We start from the raw sequence: 24,331 nt of genomic DNA, 5'->3' as shown, positions 1-24,331 counted from the left end.
GGAGTCTTGCGTTCCTTCCATCGTGGAGTCTGTTCATGAGCTCGCTGTGGAGGCTTGAGTCACTCCCTCTGTGGAGTCTTGCAGCATTCCCTGTGTGGAATTGTGCATTGGTCTCGCTGTGGAGACTATCATCACTTCTTGTTCATGCAAGGACTGCGCTCTGGAGTCTTGCGTTGCTTCGTGGAGGCTGTCCACGAGCTCGCTGTGGAGGCTTGTGTCACTGGAGTCACTTTCTGTGTGGAGACGTGCAGTTGTCTTGCTGTGGAGTCTTTCATCGCTTTCTGTGTGGAGGCTGGGACCCTTCGTGGTGCGTGGACTACTCTCTGTGTGGAGTCAGGGACTCTTTGCAGTGCGTGGACCACTCTCTGTGTGGAGTCGGGGACCCTTCGCAGTGCGTGGACCACTCTCTGTGTGGCAGCAGGCCGCTCTCTGTGGGCTTGTACCGCTCTCTGTCTCTTGGTGTCAGGCCGCAGCATAATCCTGTACTCGCGACGTCATATATGCTGGGCTGAAGATCCTCAAATCCGAAGAACACATCCGCTTCTGTGTCGGATTCGTCACTGTGCAACACATCACATCGCGGTTCGGATTTGGAAGTGGGGTCGCCATCTCCAAAGATGAAATCATTATCTGAGTCGTAGTCTTCGAGGACCATATCACCACGTTTTGTGTCGCTGCTGGCATTGGGCTCGCGATGTCCAAAGAAGAAATCAAGGTCTGAGTCGTAGTCTTCAAGGAATGTATCATTTTCTAGGGCGGTGGTAACTGCTTGTTGCAGGGTTCTGCGGAGGTTACTTTCAGCCACTGGTCGAAGATCAGGCATTGTGCTGTCGTTCCAGGTGAAAGAATCTTGCTTTGAGGCTTTAAAAAAAAAAATTTCTTGTTTTGGGACATGTCCCCTTTAAGTGGGCGTGGTCCGGGGCCTCTGTCATCATGACGCTTGTGATGTAGAGCGTAGGAATGGATTGCGCATGCGCAGATCGCTGTTCCTTTACTTTGCGCCCTTCTCTCTACTGCACATGTGCGGCACCTTTTCCTAGATGGCCGCCAATCAAAATTGTCATTCGTTGGTCTACCTCGGCCTCGGCCTCGTGGTTAGTATTGGCGCCTCTTTTACTGTTTTCTGTTGGTTTCTTTGTGTTTTCCTCGCAGTATTGTTGGAACTTGTCCAGGACTGTCTGGAAGTCTCGCTTTTCTTGCCCTCTGGAGTACTTGAAGGTTTTGAAGATTTGTTCTGCACTTCCACCTGCAATTGTGAGCAGAGGCTCTGTCTTTTCAGCATTGGCCACGTCTTGTAGGTCGGCTGCTACCAGGAAGATCTCAAACCTATTGCTGAATGCTATTGGTAGAGGGATTGAGTTCCGGAGTCAGGAGGTCATGTTGCAGCTGTACAGAACTCTGGTACGGCCGCATTTGGAGTATTGCGTACAGTTCTGGTCACCGCATTATAGGAAGGACGTGGAGGCTTTGGAGCGGGTGCAGAGGAGATTTACCAGGATGTTGCCTGGTATGGAGGGAAAATCTTATGAGGAAAGGCTGATGGACTTGAGGTTGTTTTCGTTAGAGAGAAGAAGGTTAAGAGGAGACTTAATAGAGGCATACAAAATGATCAGGGGGTTAGATAGGGTGGACAGTGAGAGCCTTCTCCCACGGATGGAAATGGCTAGCACGAGGGGACATAGCCTTAAACTGAAGGGTAATAAATATAGGACAGATGTCAGGGGTAGGTTCTTTACGCAAAGTGTAGTGAGGCCGTGGAATGCCCTACCTGCTACAGTAGTGAACTCGCCAACATTGAGGGCATTTAAAAGTTTATTGGATAAACATATGGATGATAATGGTATAGTGTAGGTTAGATGGCTTTTGTTTCGGTGCAACATCGTGGGCCGAAGGGCCTGTACTGCGCTGTATTGTTCTATGTTCTATGTTCTATAAACCTTTGCTGGAATGCACACCAGTTTGCACTGAGATTGCCATGGCACCTGAGCCGCTGTGGAACCGGAATCTCGAACATCTTGCCTGGATGCTGCTGCTGGTTGTCACGGTTTGCTGAGTTGAAACTATATGGATTTAAACAGTCACTCTCTGGTACCATGTTTTGTTATGCTCTTGACGTAGCATAAGCTGCTTCCTTGATGTACACTCTGACAAAGGAAGGTTCAGACTTGGAGATAGCTTTAACACATTTATTAAACTGGTAACAATTCTTCTACTTGGATTTGACTCTCCTGTTAATCCTGCTGTAGCTATTCAGACTAACTAACCAGTCTGCTACAATCTACGTGGTGGGTGTGATGTGTTTCAATCAACCCTGTCTGTACTCACTAAGTGTCTCCACTGGAAAGAGAAAGATTATGTGTGCTGTGAGCTTATATGTGGGTTGGTGTAATGCCCCCCTGTGGTAGAGTCACATCTGGGTGTGTTGTGCCTGCCCATTGGTCGTGTCCTATCGTACTGACCTATTGGTTGAATGTCTGTGTGTCATGTCTCTGATGCTCCCTCTGGTGTCTAGCTAGGTGTAGTGTGTTCACATTAACCCCTTGTGTATTTACAGAGATGCATATCACCACAAGTGTCTCCCACTGAGAGGGAATTGAAGCAAGCACGGTGCTCAGAAAGTAAAAAGAAAAGTGTCAATGGATTGCATGAATCTGAGTAAAAGCAGACAACAGATTCAAAACAAGGAATTCCTTGTAATAGGTCCGCTTCAAATTTTTAAAAAAGCTGTGTCTTTCTTGGATTATACATAGCTGAGTTAATAGTTTAAAGGAATTAAATTACTGACCAAGACGGTTCACTGCAGGGAACATTATTTATCATGAAGAAATGAATGATTCCAAATAATTAGACGTCCCAAACTTCACATGCCACTCGGGTTTCTTATTGAAAAATGATCATCTTTCATCATTTCTGTGAAAATGAATATTAGAGTGCTATTATGGGAAAAGAGTTAGCAATGAGAAAATCAGAATTATAATGTAAAACCTGTAGTATTATTCAGACACAGCTCTGTGGCAGTGAGATCTTTGTGGAATTGATAGTCACAGAGAAATGTTAAGAGTGTAAAAGTGTCCAGAGTAAGACAAGACTTTTTGGTTGATTAACTAATTCAGACTCATTGTACATTTATATTACCATGGAGTTTGCTCATCTACCACTGTCCGTTCATCTCATTCTTTAAGGAACATGCAAGATGTGACTTTTTTGTGGGGATCCTCCCAATTGTGCATCACAACTTCAGCATAACAGCATTTAAAAAAACAGATGAAGTCTAATTACAGGGGCAGGATTCTCCGATTCCCCACCGGGTCGGAGAATCGCTGGGGGTTGGCGTGAATCCCGCCCCCACTGTCCTCCGAATTCTCCAGCCCCCCAAATATTGCCCCGACACGAATCACGCCGCCCGCCTTGGAGAATGGCGGGGACCGGCGCGACGCAATGGGCCCCGGGACCGCCCAAATTCTCCAGGCTGTGATGGGCCGAAGTCCCGCCCTTTTAACAAGTGTCCCACCGGCGTAAATCAAAGTTGGTCCCTACCAGCGAGACCCAGCACCGTGGGCAACCTATAGGGTTGTCGGGGCGATCCGCCCCCGGGGGTTGCCCCCACGGTGGCCTGGCCCGCGATCGTAGCCCACCGATCCGTGGGCGGGCCTGTGCCGTGGGGCACTCTATTCCTCCGCGTTGGCCGCTGTGGTCCTCTGCGATGGCCGACGCGGAGATGAACCCCCCCTGCGCATGCGCAGGGATGACGCCAGCAGATGCTGGTGCTCCCGTACATGCGCCAAGCCCCTTCCCGCCAGCCAGCGCGGCGCAAACCACTCCGGCGCCGTCCTAGCCCTCGAAGTTGCGGAGGATTCCGCATCTTTGGGGCGGCTCGATGCCAGAGTAGTTCCCGTCAGGGTTTGCGCATTTGTTTCCCGATTTGCGCAGAATCCCGCCCCCGATCTTTACTAAGGGTTTTGTTGGTATGTTTAATTTTAGTTTGTGCAAGGCTAGAATGGCTGGCATTATACATCATAGATATTATAGGGAATCGGGCCGCGCCGGTTGGCGGGCCCCCCCGCTGGATTCTCCGGCCCGGCCGAAGTCCCGCCGATAAATTGCCTGTCCCGCCGGCGTGGATTAAACCACCTTTTGAACGGCGGGAAAGGTGGCGTGGGCGGGCTCCGGGGTCCTGGGGGCGCGGGGCGATCTGGCCCCGGGGGGTGCCCCCACGGTGGCCTGGCCCGCAATCGGGGCCCACCGATCCGCGGGCGGGCCTGTGCCGTGGGGGCACTCTTTCCCTTCCGCCTCTGCTACGGTCTCCACCATGGCGGAGGTGGAAGAGACTCTCTCCACTGCGCATGCGTAGGAAACTGTCAGCAGCCGCTGACGCTCCCGCGCATGCGCCGTCCGGGGATGTCATTTCCGCGCCAGCTGGTGGGGCAACAAAGGCCGTTTCCGCCAGCTGGCGGGGCGGAAATTCCTCCGGCATCGGCCTAGCCCCTCAATGTTGGGGCTCGGCCCCCAAAGATGCGGAGCATTCCGCACCTTCGGGGCGGCGCGATGCCCGTCTGATTGGCGCCGTTTTGGGCGCCAGTCGGCGGACATCGCACCATTTCGGGAGAATTTTGCCCCATAATTATGCAATGGGAAGGGTGAGCAGATGGAGTAAATTATCTTATTACATAATTACCTCACTTTGAAACAAAAGGGGGGAGGATTTTTCATTCCTGTTTTTTTTTTGGGGGGGGCAGGATTGGTGACGTGAGTAGGAAATCTTGTGGGAATCCCAAAATGGTTTTTATGCCAGTGGGACTTCCCATTCCAATTGTCTTTGATGTAATGGAAATCCCGATGTTGAACATCAGGATCTCCATTTGAATGCAGTTAAATATAAATATAAGGCCTTTACGCAACTGGTCAGAAACCCAAACATTTGAGCAATGGGTTTGTCAGAGCTCTTTAACTAAAGTTTGGCATTTATAGTGATATGATATGCAAGAACTTTTAAGGGAGCATATGTTAAATTGCTGTGAATCACTGTCACTTGTAGTATTATCATAACTATCAGCATTACAAGGGTTAATGTAGTGTCAAGAGTAATCACTAGAGTGCGCTGCAGATACAACTATATAAGGCAGTGATGCTGTACCTTAGGGGAGGAGTGTATGCAGGAGACAGCTAGTGAAGGTCATAAGAGCAGTTAGTGTGAGAAGGTTAGATTATAGTTTATACCAGTAGTAAGATTAGCAGTAGGTGAGTGTAGTTAGATGTTATTGATCAATTCTGTATTCTTCTGTATTCTTAAGGACTAAGTATCGAAACCCAGCTTAGCAGCGTAAATAAAATCATAGCTTTGTTTAAGTAAAAGGTATACTGTGGTCTTTGTGGAAAACTACACCAACCATGCTAAATAAGCAACACAAAGAACACCACATCACTGACACAGGATAATATGTAGCAGTCCCATAACTCTGTACATAGTCTACAATAGCAGCAGTTCAGGTCAGATGTGTTCACATAGTCTCCCACGTAGCACTGTACATATGTAGTTTTAACCTCAAATAAAGAAGGCACAGTATCATATACCAATCCTTGTTGTATGATTAGTATGTTTCCACCCAATAGGTGGAAACTCCACCACAATGGGTGGGATTTTCTGGCCATTCCTGCCGGCGAGATTTTTCAGGGTGCCATGGAAGTGGACGGTGCAAACAATGGGAAACCTGTTGACAGCAGCAAAACCGGAAGATCTCGCCACTGGCCAATGGATGGTTGCCTCTGCTGCTACCAAACATGCCACAGGGAGGGTATAATATCTCCCCCAACATGTAGTGTGGTTTTTGACAAATTGACTGAGATGTATACCAGCCTCAACCCTTTCACTCGCAGTAGAAAAACTGGTGTGAAAGTGAAACAACTTTGTTCCACTCTTGTCCTGCACAGCACTCTTCAAAACAACAAACCTTGCAGGTCCACCCTTCCTTCTTTTCTGAGGGACCTCCCTACATTCCTATCTAACCAGGCATCACTGATGCTCATCCATATCTTATTGCCATGTCACACCTATCCCTCACAGTCCTACTCTACAAATGTTGTCCTTCCATCCTCTCAAAACGTTCCACTTCTCAGAGTTGTATGTCTCCTCTTTCTCGACTTGCAAAAGAGATCACAGAACACTAATGAGAGGCAGAGAACCAAGGCTAGTCATTCTGTACTTGTTATTGTGATGCTGTGGAGAAGATAAGTCTGGTCTTGGAATGCATGGCCATTGGAGATGGCGAAATGGGATCTCCCAGCCACCTGGTGACATAGTTAAGTATCATATTGCGATATGACAAACGACACTCACTCAAACACGATGATTTGCTGTCAGCAAGCAAAGGAAAATAATAATGATCTGTTCAATGATGATTTGGAAATAGCAACAACAACTTGTAACTTTATAGTGCCTAATGTCCCATGGTACTTACAGGAGTATTTTGAAACAAAATATGATATGGAGGCACTTAAGGAGATCCTAGGTCAGATGACCAAAAGCTTGATCAAAGAGGTAGGTTTTAAGGAGTGTCTCAAAGGAGGAAAGCCAGATAGAGAGGTGGAAAGGTGCAGGGAGGATAATCTGGAGTTTAGGGCCGAGGCAACTGAAGGCACAACCACCAATGAGAGAGTGATTAAAATTGGAGATACTCAGGAAACCGAAATGAGAGAAGCACAGTTATCTCTGAGGGTGGGGGATAGAGGAGATTACAAAGATAGGGAGGGGTAAGGCCATAGAGGGTCTTCAAAACTTGGATGTGAATTTTAAAATTCGGAGGTGGGTGGGCTTTAAAAGTGACAGAATCCATAAAATCTATACGGTGCAGAAGGAGGCTATTCGGCCCATCGAGTCTGCACCCACCCTCTGAAATGGCACTCGGCCTAGATTCTCTCCCCCGCCTTATCCCCGTAACCCTGTAGCCCCACCTAACCTTAGGACTCTAAGGGGCAATTTAGCATGACCAATGTACCTAACCTGCACATCTTTGGGTTGTGGGAGAAAACTGGAACACCCGGAGGAAACCCGTGCAGACACAGGGAGAAAGTGCAAATTCCACACAATCACCAAGGCTGGAATCAGATCCCTGGCACTGTGAGACATCACTGCTAACTACAGTGCCACCTTGATTCTATGATACACTCACCATTCCCGTTGCCAGAAATCTTTAGCAGGCTGGAATAAGAAAGCAAATAATGAGCCTTTATGCTGCACTCATGAACTTGTTTACCAAATTCAGGGGATGGGCCCTTCAGACTTCCTGAAATTCTATTGATTTCTGGAGGGGATACAGTTCACAGCAGTTCAGCAGAGTCATAAGCTATGTACGGGCAAAGCCTAGTCATGAGTTGGAAACCTTTGAACAGGTAAAAGCTAGCAATTTTACATTTAATAATGTATTGCTGTATGATAAGTTAAATACGTTTTAATCCAATAATCAATTATAGTGCTTTTTAAAGGTAAGTGGCCATTAATTTGACCTGCATTATGAAAGTGAAAAAACATTCAGATGCATTTGAATACATTATCCTTTGGATAAATCATAGGAAGAAGGAGTTAGGGGGCCAGATGTAGGAACTCTGTTCAGTATCTCTACTCATTCCCACTTTCCTGTCCTCTACCCAAGTGCTGCCTCCTGTCCTGAAGTCGAAGCCTGTCCCTACACAGGTGCAGGTGGCACAGAATTTGGTGGGTCCCTCACAGGCTCAACATTTATGAACTATAAACTTTACTTCAAAGCTCAAATTGTCCAATTCTACTCATTGTTGCCTATCACCTGCCCAATGTTTTGTGAAGAATATTATGACAAGAGTTAAAGATGACAAAGCATAATCTGTGAGAGGGATGTATTGTTGTCTGTGGGACGGATTTGTGCTGGGCGCTGGGGCATAGCGGGTTTGTATTTGATATGCCAGTTGGCTGCACTCTCAGTTTAACTGAAGCAAGCCTGAATCAGACCCTCCCGGACGTTACTGACAGGTATGTGTGCAGCCACAGGTGCCTGAGCCACACTAGACCCCTCCTCCACTTCCTGTTACTCCTCTTCCTCTTTTTTCCAGCATGCAGAATGGTCACATAGTCCTCTGCAGCTCCAGTCCTCGTTGCTGCACCATGTTGTGCAAGGTGCAACATACCACAATCAATCTGGCACTCTTGCTAGTATATACTGAAAGGAACTCCAGATATGTCCAGACCCCTGAATCATATCTTCAGCATTTGGATGAATTGCTCAGTGACTACTCCTGTGCTCATGTGGCATGGTAGCACAGTGGGTAGCACTGTTGCTTCACAGCTCCCGGGTCCCAGGTTTGATTCCCGGCTTGGGTCACTGTTTGTGTGGAGTCTGCACGTTCTCCCTGTGTCTGTGTGGGTTTCCTCCAGCTGCTTCGGTTTCCTCCACAAGTCCCGAAATATGTGCTGCTAGGTGAATTGGATATTCTGACTTCTCTCTCTGTGTACCCGAACAGGTGCCGGAATGGAGCGACGAGGGTTTTTTACAGTAACTTCATTGCAGTGTTAATGTTAGCCTACTTGTGACAATAAAAATTATTATTTTAAAGTTCTTACCCTGGTTTCCAAATTTCTCCATGGTCTCAGCCCTCCCTACCTCTATTATCTTCTTCAGCTTGACAGCCTTCCAAGATATCTGCACACATCAAGCGTGGTATCTGTCAAGTGGGGCATGTGACTGTGGGTGGTAGATTGTGAGATTCTACAGATATCACCAGCAGATCTGTTGCTGAGCATGAAGCAAAGGAATATAATCCTGTGGCAGCTTTGACCACCACTGCCAATACATGGCCGCTTGACAGGATGCCTTCTTCCTGGAGATCCCAAATGTCAGCAAAGACCTGGCATGACAGTCTGAGCATTCCAAGGTATTGGTGCTCAGTCATGCCAAGATCATGAACCCTTTGCCCTGTGTATCCCATGTTGCAATATCTCATCCTGAGATCTGGAGCTCTGTGCTGATTCCGTCTGTCCTGTTAAGCAGTAACCAATTGAGGAGAAGGAAGCTGCTGTTTCTGCTGCAGCTCCTCTTTTTTCTCATCTAAGGTCGAAGGTACGGCTGCTGATGGATGGGAAGCACAGATCAAATGGTTAAAAAGTTCTGCTGTAGCAAAATTTTTACCAAGATGGCGCCAGAACGAGGCCCTTTACCAAGATGGCGCCAGAGCGAGGCGACTCTCTGCGAGCTCTCACAAACAGATCCACTTTTTACTTAACTTATACTCGTTCTAATCTTTTAAAATTTAATTCTAAACCTAATATTATTACTAACCTCTCTTTTATGTTTTCTTTTATTCCCTTTTCTTCTCATGTACTTAATGATCTGTTGAGCTGCTCGCAGAAAAATACTTTTCACTGTACCTCGGTACACGTGACAATAAACAAATCCAATCCAATCCAAATATGAACCCCAAAGCACTGAAATCACCACCACAGCAGTGAAAGCGGTTCGGCAAGCAAGAAACTCTCACTGAGCCAAGGAGGTAAATGTCAAATCACAATCTTTAAAGGCTTTTGACCCTGTTAATTGCTTACCACCATTAGTCCATGCTACATCCTCATCTTGTTTTACTTGGCCAGTTCCAGAAAGTCCAGGAAACCTATTCAATGAAAGACAGAATTCAAGGTTAAAATTGCACTTAGTTGCTTTTTAATAAATAGCAGAGCCCAATTGCCGAAGGGTTTCCCATGCAAAGACCAACGCACTTTAGTTAAATGCAGAAGTCGATAGTTTCCAGCTGACTTGCTAACACTCTGGAATGTTTTTGTTCTTTTCACCTGCTGCACACACACACACACACACAGATAACAACCCAGCTTGCCAGGTTAAAACTTTCCCCGCCCCATAATGTCTGTCACAATGTAAAATGATATACTTTAGGGTTTGCAGGCATCCAGAAAATAAAAGGAGTGAATGCTTCATGGATTCATATAAAATATAAAAATATATGGCTCAGAACACAGGGTTCAGCCCATTGTGTGTACCAGCCTAAAAGAAAGATCCCTACTAGCTAATCCCACTTTCCAGTCCTTGACCCATAGCAATGTATTTACGACACTTCAAGTACATATCTAAGCATTTTTTAAATATGAAAAGGGTTTCTGCCTCCATCACCTTTTCAAGCCACTCCTCTCTTATCAATGGCTATAATTCTGTGCCCCTGGTTACTGAGCTCGCTGTCATGGGTGATTGGTCCTTTCTATTCATTTTACCTAAGCCTCCCATAACTTCATATACCTAAATCAAATGTTCCTTAACTATCCTTGTTCCAAAGAAAACAACCCCAGCCTAGCCGATCTTTCCTTATTGCTGAAACTTTTCATTCCTGGCAGCATCCTCACAAATCTCCTTTAAACCCTCCGCCATGTGATCATCCTTCCTGTAATTAAGTATTCAGAGCTCTACATAGTACTCTAGCTGTGACCATTTTGGTGTTTTACACAGTTCTACCAGAACCTTCCTGCTCTTATATTCTATTACCGAGCTAAAATTATTGTGTATGCCTTCTTAACCACCTTCTCTATCTTTAGGTATCTGTAGACTTGCACTCCAAGGACTCTCTGTTCCCCCACACTTCTCAGTATCTTCCCAGTTATTGTGTATCCCCTTGCCTGGTTTGCCTACCCCATCCTCACACTTCTTCACACTTGTCAGAATTGAATTCCATTTGCCACTTTTCTGCTCACCTGACTCGTCCATCTTTCTGTAGGCTACAACTTTCTTCCTATCAACCGCACAACTAATATTTGTATAATCTGTAAACGTCTTAATCATGGTCCATATCTTTAAGTTTAAATCATTGATATATACAACAAAACAGAAGGGACCTCATACTGAGCCAATGGAACCTCATTGGAAATAGCCTTCCAGACACAAAAGCACCAATCGACCTTTTGTGTGACAATTTTGGATCCAATTTGCTGTTTTCCATTGCATCCCAAAGAGATTTTACTTATCTGACTAGTTAAAAGAATTGCAGATAGACCACATCAAATGCATTACTCTCATCAACCTTCCTTGTAACTACTTTAAAAATTCAATAGAGTCAGATCTTCCTTGAACAAATCTATACTGACTGTTGCTGATAAATCTGTGCCGATCTAAATTATGATTAATGCTGTCCTTCAGAATTTTTTCCAATAGGTTGCCCACCGCTGAGGATTGGCTGACTGCTTGCAATTATTCAGTCAATCTCTATTTCCTTTTTAAACAGCGGCACAATGTTAGCAGCCTTCTAGTCCTCCACACCGCAGGTAGGATTATAGTCAGAGAAGGGTGATTTTCCTGCCGCGTTGCACAAATCCCACTCTATCGGGAAAGTATGAAGAGAGCCCTGAAATGGGGTTTGCACCAGGTGCCAGAAAATTTGTGATGTTTCTGGGCCCTCCCAGCGAGGGCGTGAACCTGATTACCATGCATTTAAATGCATTTTAATTTGCAAGATAGCTTGACGCTGAATCTTCCAGAAACATGCAACGTTCCCACACACAGGCATGACATGGCGGCTGTGGGAATCACTCTTGGTCTCCACAAACGGAGACCTGGGGCGAAATTCTCCTACCCGCCCCGCCACATTTCTGCCCCGACCGGCCGGCGGGAGTCTCCGTAACACCGGCCGGTCAGTGGGGTTTCCCATTGTGGGGCAGCCCCACGCCGTCGGGAAACCCCCGGGCGCCGGCAAAACAGAGACTCCCGCCGGCGGAGAATGACGCCCCAGGTGTGGGATTCTCTGCAGCCCCACGCCGAAATCACGTTTGGCGCGGGAACGGAGAATCGATCTTTACGCAGAAATTGTAGCCAACGCCGCTCCCACGATTCTCCGGTCTTCGGAGAATCGCTCGCACGCGGATTACGTGGCACGGCTGGGGGGCCATTGACAGATAACCCCACCCGCGATTCTCCAGGCAAAACTGACCTAGTTCCTGACGGCATGGTTTTAACCACGTAATGGCCGTCGGGAACCTCGGGTGGCGGCTGCAGACACAGTCCCCGGCGGCCCTGAGGGGGGGGGGGGGCGGGGGAATCGAGCACCGGGGGGGCCTCATGTGCAGCTAGGGCAGTGATCGGGCGGTTCAGGTCCGTGGGCATGCACCATCTCGGGGGGAGGCCTACATTCTAAATGTCGGTCCGCGGTCCAAGTCCGCCATCGCGCACGGCGCAGCCACTGCAGGCCGCCGCTGTCCCCATGCGCGGGCTCCCGACCGGAAGTGTGGGGACCCGTACCCGGAGCCAGAGCTGTGAGAAGCACTCCGGGGCCCCGCCAGCCCCCTGCAGGTAAGAGAATCGATCTTAACTTTTTTAAGGAAAGTCAAGAGTGAAACACCAGCGTTTTTACGCTGGCTTGGGGGACATAGCCCCATTTTTTGGAAATCCAGCCTCAGATGTGTTGACCATGCTGGGGGGTGGGGGGGGGGTTGGAGGCCAGTGTCGTCCCCAAGTGGTCCTGGACATGGCATTTTCCCCTGGCATCTTGGCATCCTGGCTATGCCAATCTGGCATTGGCATCACCAGGATGCCAGGGGGCAGTGTCAGTTTGGAACTGTCAAGGGAAATGTCCTTTGCTGACCACATTACGGAGTGCGGCTCACTTGGGAAGGCCCTGATGCCAGTGATTTGGTGGTGTAGGGAGTTGGGGAGTGATGTCGGTGACTATGGGGGGCTACTTGTGCTGGTGATAATGGGGGAGCGGGGAGGGGGGGGTCGGTGGCGACCTGATGCAAGAGAGGATTGAAGGGCGAATTATGCTGGCGATTTGGCAGGGGAGGACTAATACTGGCCCGAATGGGGAGACTGATGCCAGCGATCTTGGAGATTTCATGCCCGAAATGACACTTGGTCATTTTATTGCAAAATTCCACCCATAGAGTTTTAAAGTAAATGTCCATTGTGTCTGTATCGGCCAACAAGCACCATCTATTCTGCTCCCATTCCCCAGCACTTCGTACATACCTTTGCATGCTATGGTGTTTCAAGTGCTCCTCTAAATGCTACATAAATGTTGTCTCTACTACCCTTTCAGGCAGTGAGTTCCAGGTTCCACCAACCCTCCAGGTAAAAAAGTTTTTCTCAAATCCCCTCTCAATCTCCTCCCTCTTACCTTAAATCTATGCCGCTTGGTTATTGACCCCTCTACAAAGGGAAATGTTTCTTCCTTTCTACCCTATATATATCCTTCATAAGTTTGTACACCTCAATCAGGTACCCACTCAGCTGTCTCTGAAAACAACACCAGGCTGACAACCTTCTCTTCATGGCTAAAATGCTCCAGCCCAGGCAACATGGGTGGCACGGTAGCACAATGGTTAGCACTGTTGCTTCACAGCGCCGAGGATTCAGGTTTGATTCCCGGGTTGGGTCACTGACTGTGCGGAGTCTGTATGTTCTCCCGGTGTCGGCATGGGTTTCCTCCTGGCGCTCCAGTTTCCTCCCACAAGTCCCGAAAGATGTGTTTGTTTGATGAATTGGATATTCTGAATTCTCCCTCAGTGTACCCGAACAGGCGCCAGAGTATGGCGACTGGGAGATTTTTATAGTAACTTCATTGCAGTGTTAATGTAAGCCTACTTGTGACACTAATAAAGATTATTATTATGATGATTATTATTACATCCAAGTGAATCTCCTTTGCGCCCTTTCTAATGCAATCACTTCCCTCCTATACTGTGGCAACCAGGGGCGTCATTCTCCGACCCCCCGCCGGGTCGGAGAATGGCCGTTGGCCGCCATGAATCCCGCCCCCGCCCCCGCCGAAGTCTCCGGTACCGGAGATTGGGCGGGGGCAGGAATCGGGCCGCGCCAGTTGGCGGGACCCCCCGCTCAATTCTCCGGCCCGGATTTACCGGCGGGACCAGGCGGCGTGGGCGGGCTCCGGGGTCCTGGGGGGGGCGCGGGGCGATCTGACCCCAGGGGTGCCCCCACGGTGGCCTGGCCCGCGATCGGGGCCCACCGATCCGCGGGCGGGCGTGTGCCGTGGGGGCACTCTTTCCCTTCCGCCTCCGCCACGGTCTCCATCATGGCAGAGGTGGAAGAGACTCTCCCCACTGCGCATGCGCGGGAAACTGTCGGCGGCCGCTGACGCTCCCGCACATGCGCCGCATTTCCGCGCCAGCTGGCGGGGCAACAAACGCCATTTCCGCCAGCTGGCGGGGCGGAAATCCTTCTGGCGCCGGCCTAGCCCCTCAATGTTGGGGCTCGGCCCCCAAAGATGCGGAGCATTCCGCACCTTTGGGCCGGCGCGATGCCAGTCTGATTGGCGCCGTTTTTGGCGCCAGTCGGCGGACATCGCGCCGTTGGGGGAGAATTTCGCCCCAGAAGTGCACACAGTACTCAAGCTGTGGCCTAACCAGCATTTTATACAGCTTCATCATAACCTCCCTGCTCTTATATTCTATGCTTCAGCTAATAAAGGCAAGTATATCATATGACTTCTTCACCACCTTATCAACCTGACCTGCAAAGAACCTGACCTTTACGCAAAGAGTAGTGAGGCCGTGGAATGCCCTACCTGCTACAGTAGTGAACTCGCCAACATTGAGGGTATTTAAAAGTTTATTGGATAAACATATGGATGATAATCGTATAGTGTAGGTTAGATGGCCTTTGTTTCGGTGCAACATCGTGGGCCGAAGGGCCTGTACTGCGCTGTATTGTTCTATGTTCTATGTTCTATGCTGCCTTTATGTTCTATACACCTAAATTTATTAACAGTGCAAGTATGGCTAATTTGTGAAGTTTTATTTTCCATTAGGTGCAGGTTCTTATTAAATATTCTATGACATGTAATGTGCACAAAATATTTTACAAATTTCTTAAAGCAGCGTTTTGAACTGTTTTCAGGCACCAGTGTCTATTATGTCATAGTAACATGCCAAAATACCTCTATCTTTATTCTCCCTGTTTTTATTTATTTCTGGGATGTAAGGATAGCGTTGCCTCATCCTTTGATCAAGCCATTGGCCTTGAGTAGGCAGACCTGAAGCACCTTCCTAAACTGCTGCAGCTATGTGGTTTAGGGTGCACCCGCCAGTGCTATTGGGGAGGGACTGAAGGAGTCATTATATAGTTCAAAGTCAGGATGCTGTGTGACTTGGAAGAGAAGTTGCAGGTGGTGGTGTTCTTCTCAATGATAGAAGCCATGATTTAGAAGGTGCTGTTGAAGGAGACTTGGTGAGTTAAATTAAAATTGAAACCTTTTAAATGCAAACATCAGGGGTTTGAAAATCCTGTTCTAAAATGTATTAAAATTTCCTATCACACTATCTTGCTAGGAATGTATTAAAATTTCCTATCACACTATCTCGATAGGAAAATATATTACAAAGAGTCAACATTAACCTGGAGTCTATGTGATTGCTGTTTTTCAATATTAAGTGCCTGTCATGTATTATTATGTGCAAAGCCCTTCCCTCGCACTCAGCCTTGGCAATGATGCTCTCCACCCTGCAGCATCACTTAAAAGAAAAAATTCTTGACTATTGCACTCTTATTGAATTTGTGTCCCTGGGCAAGTGTGATGGCAGTAAAAGAAATCCTCACTCTGATCTGTCAAAGCAGAAGTCATTGATAGCCATTACCAAAAGAGCAATCAGCAAAATCATTTCTGCCATCCTGAACCATGCCATAAACAATCATGTCCTGTCTTCCTACCACCCATCTTAAAGCATAGTATGATGGAAGGAGAATGCTATTTTTCAACTTTTCCTTTTCCAGTGATTCTTTCCCAGTGATTCTATCACAACAGAATAAGTGTCTGCACTAATCTACTCAGAGCACAGTGTCTCAGGCCCAACAGGCGAAGAGATATCTTGCTGAAGATTCACTGGAAAGATGCGCTCCTTGAAAACACAGACAGACTGTCCCACCCAATAAAGGCTGAGAAGAAAATCAAACCTTCTCCTCCTCACATTTCACAGTGAACAGGATCTGTTGCGGTGAATTAAGTGCAGCATCTGTAAAGTACAAAACCTGGCCTGGTAATGCATTGAAGTCTTCCTTTCCCAAAAATACAAAGTTGGTGTTTGGACAGAACAGTTAACCTGCTGCATTCCACCACTACCCTGTGGCGTGGAAATAAAACAACCATGCAGCGCAATGGGCACGGCCTGCCTGGTCCATGCCAACATCCGGACCAAGAATTGATCAGGAAATTTAAGTTGCCCAACCTCTTCACGCCATAATTAGCAGAAATCAATGGCTGCGATTTAGTGGCCCCGTTTGCTGAGGTCGCTAAATCTTGCGAGAAGGCAAAAATGGGATTTGCGCCGGCGAGATCTCAGTTCCAGGTCTTCCCCTTTCCCCCTAGTTGCACCCCCCCCCCCCACCCCCCACCCCCCCCCACCCCCATCCCACCCCACCACCAATGTGAACGGGTTCGCGAGCATCGAGGGCATGACTCTGATTTCTATGAATTTACATACATTTTTATGTAATTAATGGGCTTGACATAATAACGCCCGCCCACAACATATCCTCACCCCCTCCAGATCGATGTCAAATCGGCGGTAAACACTAGTGGTTTACAAAAGTGAAAACTAGTCGCGATGACCATGCCGGGGGTGCAGAGATGCCTAGAGTCTTGAGGTTTGAGGTACAAGGCTGGGCATTGCCCTCTCACACCCCGGCAATGCCTCCAGTGCCAGGATGCATTGTCATCAAAAAACAAAAATTTCACTCATGCTTTTCAGAGAAAGAAGCTGACTACATCTACTCAGTACCAATGAACTGGCCTGAAAAATAACATTGTTGTTCCAAAAAGCCACCCTAGCATTACTTTGTATGGGCAACTGGAAATGGTCATTGATGGAGTCATGCCAATGACACTACAAATAAAAATACATGTACTATTGGTCAGGGTTTTCTTATGTTTCATTCTAACATCCTGTTTAAACAGTTATATAAGTCAGTTATATAAGTTGTGTGCTATTGATTCTAATGTCCACTCACCTTCACAGCATGTGGCCTATCATGGAATGTTGTGGTACACATATTAAACAGTGGGTGGAATTCTCCCATTGCCCCACTGGTGGGTTCAATGGCATGAGGGGAGCGTAAAATTTAGCAGGAGTCCAAAATCAGTGATATGCCAGTGTGAATTTTCCGCGGCATCTTATACTGATGGTGGCCATGGTGGATAAGGAAACCCGCTGGATGGCGATGTGAAACTAATTTGCATCCTGCTAATGAGGTACCCATGAAGGCCTGACCAGAATCTCCCCTCCACAACACATTGGATTTTGATTTTGATTTATTGTCACGTGTACCGAGGTACAGTGAAAAATAATGTTTTGCGTGCAGTCCAGACAGTTTGTTCCACACATGATAAAACATAGAGTACGGTTATAAGAGATGTCGGAAGAGGATCTGTGTGAGGGAGCTCGCAGAGAATCGCCACGAAGTCGGGACTCACCTGAAGAATGCCTGGGACTGCCTCAGGAATTCGGGATGGCAGCCGCCAGCATCCCTAGACCTCAAAACACCACACGGTGGGTCAGGGGAGCATCAATCAGGCGGATCTTCTGGATTCGGTATTATCAAAGAGGTCCATCTTCCAGATTCAGAGTGTTCCTGGAGGTCCATCTTATTTTTCAGAGGTTCATCTTCATTCTTCAACGGTGGATCAACATAACACCCAGGTATGATGTCGGGACACACACCATCATGCTCACCCCCCTTGGAATATGCCGTTAAACCCCCAGGGGCATTATTAATGAGGTCGGGGCCAGAAGATACGCCGTGGTTTCCCATCGGTTGCCAGAGTTGGAAACACTCTCCATTCCCGGCCACACTATAAAACTTAGCCTCAGATGGGAGAATTCCACCCAAAGGGCGGGATTCTTTGGCCACGCCCGCTGGCCGATCGGAAATTCCTGCCCGAGGTCAACGGACATTTACATGGCCTCCGTCCCGTCCGTGGCGATCTTGTGGCGGGTGCAGCCAAAGAATCCAGCTCAATGTATTATCAAGTTCAGTTTGCTCCAAACTAATATTAAAACTCAGGGTCTATTCAAAATTCTATCTTTCAGAAAAAGTATTATTGACCATATCCTTGCTTGAACTATTTTTTTCCCAATTTGAACCTCTACCAATTTTGATATATATCTGTCTGAGTTACTTAAAGCTTTTTTCCCTTGTCCCTCAAATATTTTCATCGTTCTCAGACTTCCAGGTTGATTAATGCAATCCTCATTCTCACCCTTTATTTCTGCAGATGATGTAACATACTTCTCCTTTACTCAGGGACCAACTTGCCTTGGAGTTATACAAGACTGACTCATTCTTATGTATCAAATGAAACCCTGCGGTCTTCTTGATATTGATTTCTGGACTGGTTTTATTGCAAAAAAAATGCAATATCCTTATGTTATTGGCCACACCTGAATAAGAATCATTTGCTGCAGCAATATCCACAGCATAAGTAAGAGAAAGTAGCCTCAACTTTCAATTTCAATCAATTTAAGCACAAATCCACACCCTCTATCTCCAGTGCTTATAAGCAATCAGAATGATGTTAAATTCTTAACTTCAGTCAGATTCACTTCAAATTTCCCAGAGTAAATCATCACTCTTTTATCAAAATAAAGATGGTGACACAAGGCAGTAAAATCATTCAGGACTTTTGCTGTTATAATTAGTGCTCCCCACCCACTTTAAAAGCTTCCGTTAAATCGACAAAACTCGGGGGCGGTACGGTGGCGCAATGGTTAGCACTGCTGCCTCCAGGTACCGAGGACCCGGGTTCGATCCCTGCCCCAGGTCACTGTCCATGTGCAGCTTGCACATTCTCCCCATGCCTGCGTGGGTCTCTCCCCCACAACCCAAAGATGTGCAAGGTAGGTGGATTGGCCACGCTACATTGCCCCTTAGTTGGAAAAAAAGAATTGGATACTCTAAATTTATTTTTAAAAAACAACAACATTCATCATGAATTCTTTTTGCCTGGATTTTGGAAAATAATATTTTACATTGCAATCTGCAATTGCCATTATTATTCACTGCTGTCTCAGATACAGAGACACTACAGTGCCACGATGTATGGCAAAACTTTTGGCAAAGTAGGAATGCACCTGTCAAAATAGACCAACAATTATTGATGCTTCTGAACATTCTACATCTATTTCTTTAGGTGTAAAATCAGCCTGACTTGTTTTTATGTTGTTTGGCCACTGTCTGCATTGCTCAAAATACCTCAGTGCGGGCTGAGAAGCAAAAAAGGGCCTGGAACCCTGAACAAAAGATTTGCATGAGGCTGATTTGGTCCAATGTTCAAAACAAAGGAAGTTGTCATACCACAATATTTGTTGAAGTGTCTGGGTGTGGTAGTCACCACTGTTGTACTATATTGTATATATGGGTATTACGGTAAGGCCCCTGTACTACAGGTACGGGGATAGATCCCTGCCTGCTGGCTCCGCCCAGTAGGTGGAGTATCAATGTGTGCGCTCTCTGAACAGCAGCCATTTTGTCAGCTGCTGTAGGAGGCCACACATCTCTGTGTAATAAAGCCTCGATTACATTCTACTCTCGTCTTGTCGTAATTGATAGTGCATCAATTTATTACACAGATATTTTTCAGAGAGGGACCTCCGCATCAAGCCGGATCCCCTGCAGCTGCATCCTCAAGCAGCCAACGGCAAAAAGGACTTCGAACATTGGCTAGCTTGCTTTGAAGCATACATCGGGTCTGCGCCAGACCCAATCTCAGAAGCACAGAAGCTCCAAATTCTGTACATGCGGCTGAGCTCCAATGTTTTTCCCCTCGTCCAGGACGCGCCTACCTACACAGAGGCCATTGCGCTCCTGAAGGAGAATTACGCTCAGCAGATCAACAAGATCAACAAGGCCAGGCACCTCTTGTCCACGCGGCACCAACTTCCCAGTGAGTCTGTGGAAGATTTTTGGCGTGCCTTGCTCGCCCTGGTGAGAGACTGTGAGTGCCAGGCCATTTCGGCCACTGAACATTCGAACATGCTAATGAGAGATGCGTTCGTTACGGGCATAGGGTCTGACTACATCCGCCAGCGCCTCTTAGAAGGGGCCACGCTTGACTTCCCGGCGACCAAGAAACTAGCGCTCTTGCTCACGGTCACCTCGCGCAATGTATAGGCTTATGCCCCTGACCGCACGGCCCCCACCCCCCCCCCCTGTCCATTGTGGACCCCTTCAGCTACCGCCCTCAGCCAACCCCACGCCTGTGCCGTGCGGCAGCCAACCAACCCCGGGAGGACCCAAGTGCTACTTCTGCGGACAGACAAGACACCCCCGGCAGCGCTGACCGGCACGGAGCGCGCTCTGCAAGGCCTGTGGCAAGAAGAAACATTTCGCTGCAGTGTGCCAGGCCCGCTCAATCGCCGCTATTGTCCCTGTACCCCCCATGTGCGGCCAGTGGGCGCCGCTATCTTTCTCTCCTCATTTATGAGCGATGAGCTGCGCCAGTACCTGCTCAACAGGGGCATTGACTCGAGCAGGACAACCAGCTACAACCCCAGAGGAAACGGGCAGGTGGAGCGGGAGAATGGGACGGTCTGGAGGGCCGTCCAGCTGGCCCTACGGTCCAGAAATCTCCCAGCCTCCCGCTGGCAGGAGGTCCTCCCCGACGCACTTCACTCCATTAGGTCACGCCTGTGCACCGCAACTAATGAAACCCCCCATGAACATCTCTTTGCCTTCCCCAGGAAATCCACCTCCGGGGTTTCGCTCCCAACGTGGCTGGCAGCTCCAGGACCCGTTCTCCTCCGCAAGCACATGCGGCTCCACAAGGCGGACCCATTGGTTGAGAGGGTACAGCTACTCCACGCAAAACCACAGCATGCCTATGTAGCGTACCCCGACGGCCGCTAAGACACAGTCTCCCTCAGGGACCTGGCACCAGCTGGGTCCCCACACACTGCCCCAGTGCCACCCACCCTACCCTTGTGCACCCCACCGCAGCCCCCGCTCCAGCACAACCCGTCCTCCCCTTGCTCCCACCTGAGGATGAAGAGGATTTCGACACGCTCCCTGAGTCACCAAAGTTGCCACCAGCACTGCGCCGCTCTCAACGACAGATCAAGACACCCGATCATCTAAATTTGTAACCTTCTCTGTAATGTTTAAACCAATATGTATGTATATCGTTTTCCACCACCCCAGCTGGACTAATTTTTAACAGGGGTTGAATGTGGTAGTCACCACTGAAATGAAATGAAATGAAAATCGCTTATTGTCACAAGTAGTCTTCAAATGAAGTTTAATTTGAAAAGCCGCTAGTCGCCATATTCCGGCGCCTGTTCAGGGAGGCTGGTACGGGAATTGAACCGTGCTGCTGGCCTGCTTTGGTCTGCTTTAAAAGCCAGCGATTTAGCCCAGTGAGCTAAACCAGCCCCTATTGTACTACTGTTGTATTATATTGTGTATATGGGTATTACGGTAAGGCCCCTGTACTACAGGTACGGGGATAGATCCCTGCCTGCTGGCTCCGCCCAGTAGGCGGAGTATCAATGTGTGTCCTCTCCGAACAGCAGCCATTTTGTCAGCTGCAGTAGGAGGCCACACATCTCTGTGTAATAAAGCCTCTATTACATTCTACTCTCGTCTCGTCGTAATTGATAGTGCATCACTGGGCTGGGCTCCAGCCCAACTATATCTCATTGGAACATATGTTGAAGGGGAAACTACCATTTCAATTGCCAGAAAAATAGTCAAGCCATGGTTCCCTACCCCCCACACACGGTGACTCTGATTCCTCACACAGCTGGGTTCCAATGCCTGACTATATTGTACTAGTGTCCATTGATGTCATGTCAATGTTCACAGAATCTCTGGTCATTTGGGAGCACATGCAGGCCAACCCTCTGGAATCCCTCAGACCCCATGTGACCCAATGGGGTGGGCGTGGCCAAGCTCAATCAGTGACACACCAGGTGCTGCCACTCCTCAGTGCACTCATTAGAAGTGTACCCCACTGCAGGGGAAGCAGGGGGATAACAGAGCCTACAGCAAACAAATGACCCATGCACCGTAGCCTTTGACACCATCCCAGGCACACTGCCCCTCTCAGAGCAGAGGCCTCACCAGATACACTATCAGCTAGCCCACTCCACAGGACCACCCTCTGCCTCCAAGTCCTGCCTGCCCACAGCGCCTCTGCTCCCATCCATTCTGTCTCCAGTCAGTTTGTCATAATGTCACACCCAGGACCCACATCACAATGCAGCTACGCTCCCAGCAGCCACACACTACCTGCTTCACCCCCATCTGCAGGACCTTCCCACACACAATTCTCTAAGGAGGCGATTGGTGGCACACAGTGACTCTCTCCACCGCATAATCAGATGCCACCCTGCTGGCGGGATAACACATGGCCAACCCAATGAGAACACCCACAGTAGACCCCACTGGGGAGACAGGACAGGCGCAGCAGATCCTATCGCTAATATGGTTTACAGTGGCCACCAGTACCCCTGTTGACAGGGGAGGGTGGTGAGAAGAGAGGATCCCCACATCACATGCCCAGTGCCACTCGTTGATGCTGACAGGAGTACAGTGTGGAAGGCAATATATCGAGGGGAACTGCTAAGGGGTGAGGGTGGATTTGAGGAGGATGGAGCTGAAGTGCAACTCACCATCAACATGTAGTCTGTTCTATCTGGATGTGCAAGGGAATACTCATCTTTCTAATATGTCTTCTCATTCCCCACCCCCCTGCAGGGAAAGAATTTCAGAGTACAGCCAGGAATGCTTGCTATCTACCTGGCCGCAGCTGCAATTGTGGAAGCAGGAATGCTGGAGGCTGGAGGCACAGGGCCTGCTCAGGAGTGACCCTGCACAAGAGGAGCAAGCAAGAAGAGCTAGTGCCAGTGAGTGAGGCTCCAGTACCAGCCGTCCAACAGGTCGAGGATGGGGTACGAAGGAGGCATCTCATCAGGGCATGTGTATACCATCAGCGTCTGTTCTTAGACGAGATGCCGGAGTACGTTTGCCATCAAAGACTTTGGCTGACCAAGGAGACCATGCAGCATTGTGCCAGGTGTTGGAGCACCTAGCACCGCAGGGATTTGAAGGAGGTCACCCAGTCCCAGTGGCCGTCAAGGTGGCGGTCGCCCTAAACATTTATGCCTCTGGGTCTTTCCAGCAGCCAAGCGGGGACCTGTTTGGGATCTCGCAAACATCTGCACACAGTTGTATCCGCTCTGCAATGGACGTTCTATGCGCCCAGGCAGCGGACTATATAAACTTCAGCCCACCATGATGCCCGAACAGTAGGATTTGCCGTCATTGCTGGCATGCCCCAGGTCAGGGAGGTGATTGATGGCACACATGTCCCTCTATGAGCACCAGGTCATCCGGGGCTTCCATCAGAGCTTCCACTCAATGAATGTGCAGTTGGTGACTAACCACCAGTTGCATATCATTAATGTTTGTGCCCGATATCCTGGTGTGCATGAAATGAAAAAATGAAATGAATATCCTGGCTCACTTGTCGGTTCCTGGCACCTTGGGGGCGCTCCCTCAGGTGAGGGGTTGGTTCTTGGGGGACAAGGTTACACACTGAAGTCTTGGATAGTGACACCTATCTGGAGACTCCAGACGACGTGGAGAACTGTTATAACAACACGTATGCAGCAACCAGGAGCATTATTGAGCGGTGCATCGGCTTTCTCAAGATCAGTTTCCGATCGGTGGACTGTTCCGAAGGGGCGCTCCAATAAAGCCCCAGGAGGGTCTCAAACATCATGCTGGCCTACTGCAATATTGCATAGCAGAAGGGGGACATGCAGGAGGAGGAGAAAGAACGCCAGGCCTCACCTGATAAGGAGGATGGTCAGGACAAACCGGGCATGGAGGCCGGCTGGCACGGCAGGTTGCCCAATATGTGCACTGGAGCTGCCGCACATGGGAAGAACTCATCACCTCCAAATTTGTCTACTGAGAGGGCTGGTCAACGGCAGCTCTGCCACCCTGTGCCACCTCTTCATACTCTCCCCCAACCCCAACCGCTCCCAAGTAGTGATTGATTGATTGATTTATTGTCACGTGTACCGAGGTACAGTGAAAAGCATTTTTCTGTGGCCAAGGGAACGTACAGTACGAACATAGTAGACAAAACGAATAATCAACAAAGTACACCAACAAATAGTGATTGGTTACAGTGAGGAACAAGGGCCAAACAAAGCAAATACATGAGTAAGAGCAGCATAGGGCATCGTGAATAATGTTCTTCCAGGGAACAGATCAGTGTCCGAGGGAGAATCGTTGAGGAGTCTAATAGCTGTGGGGAAGAAGCTTTTCCTTTGTCTGGATGTGCAGGTCTTCAGAATTCTGAA

The 24,331-nt window shown here is 48.4% G+C and overlaps 1 long non-coding RNA gene across 1 annotated transcript in view; it reads right to left on the bottom strand.

Moving 5' to 3' along the window:
- LOC140409604 (uncharacterized) overlaps positions 1–9,621 on the bottom strand; it is a 77,579-nt gene extending 67,958 nt beyond the window's left edge. Inside the window, exon 1 of the long non-coding RNA XR_011940423.1 lies at positions 9,566–9,621. This is a non-coding gene — a long non-coding RNA (uncharacterized lncRNA). The remainder of the gene's footprint in view (positions 1–9,565) is intronic.
- Positions 9,622–24,331: the final 14,710 nt, after the last annotated feature.

Source organism: Scyliorhinus torazame, chromosome 3, assembly GCF_047496885.1.
Source record: "Scyliorhinus torazame isolate Kashiwa2021f chromosome 3, sScyTor2.1, whole genome shotgun sequence".
NCBI lineage: Eukaryota > Metazoa > Chordata > Chondrichthyes > Carcharhiniformes > Scyliorhinidae > Scyliorhinus > Scyliorhinus torazame.
This window is presented reverse-complemented; position numbering and strand designations above follow the sequence as displayed.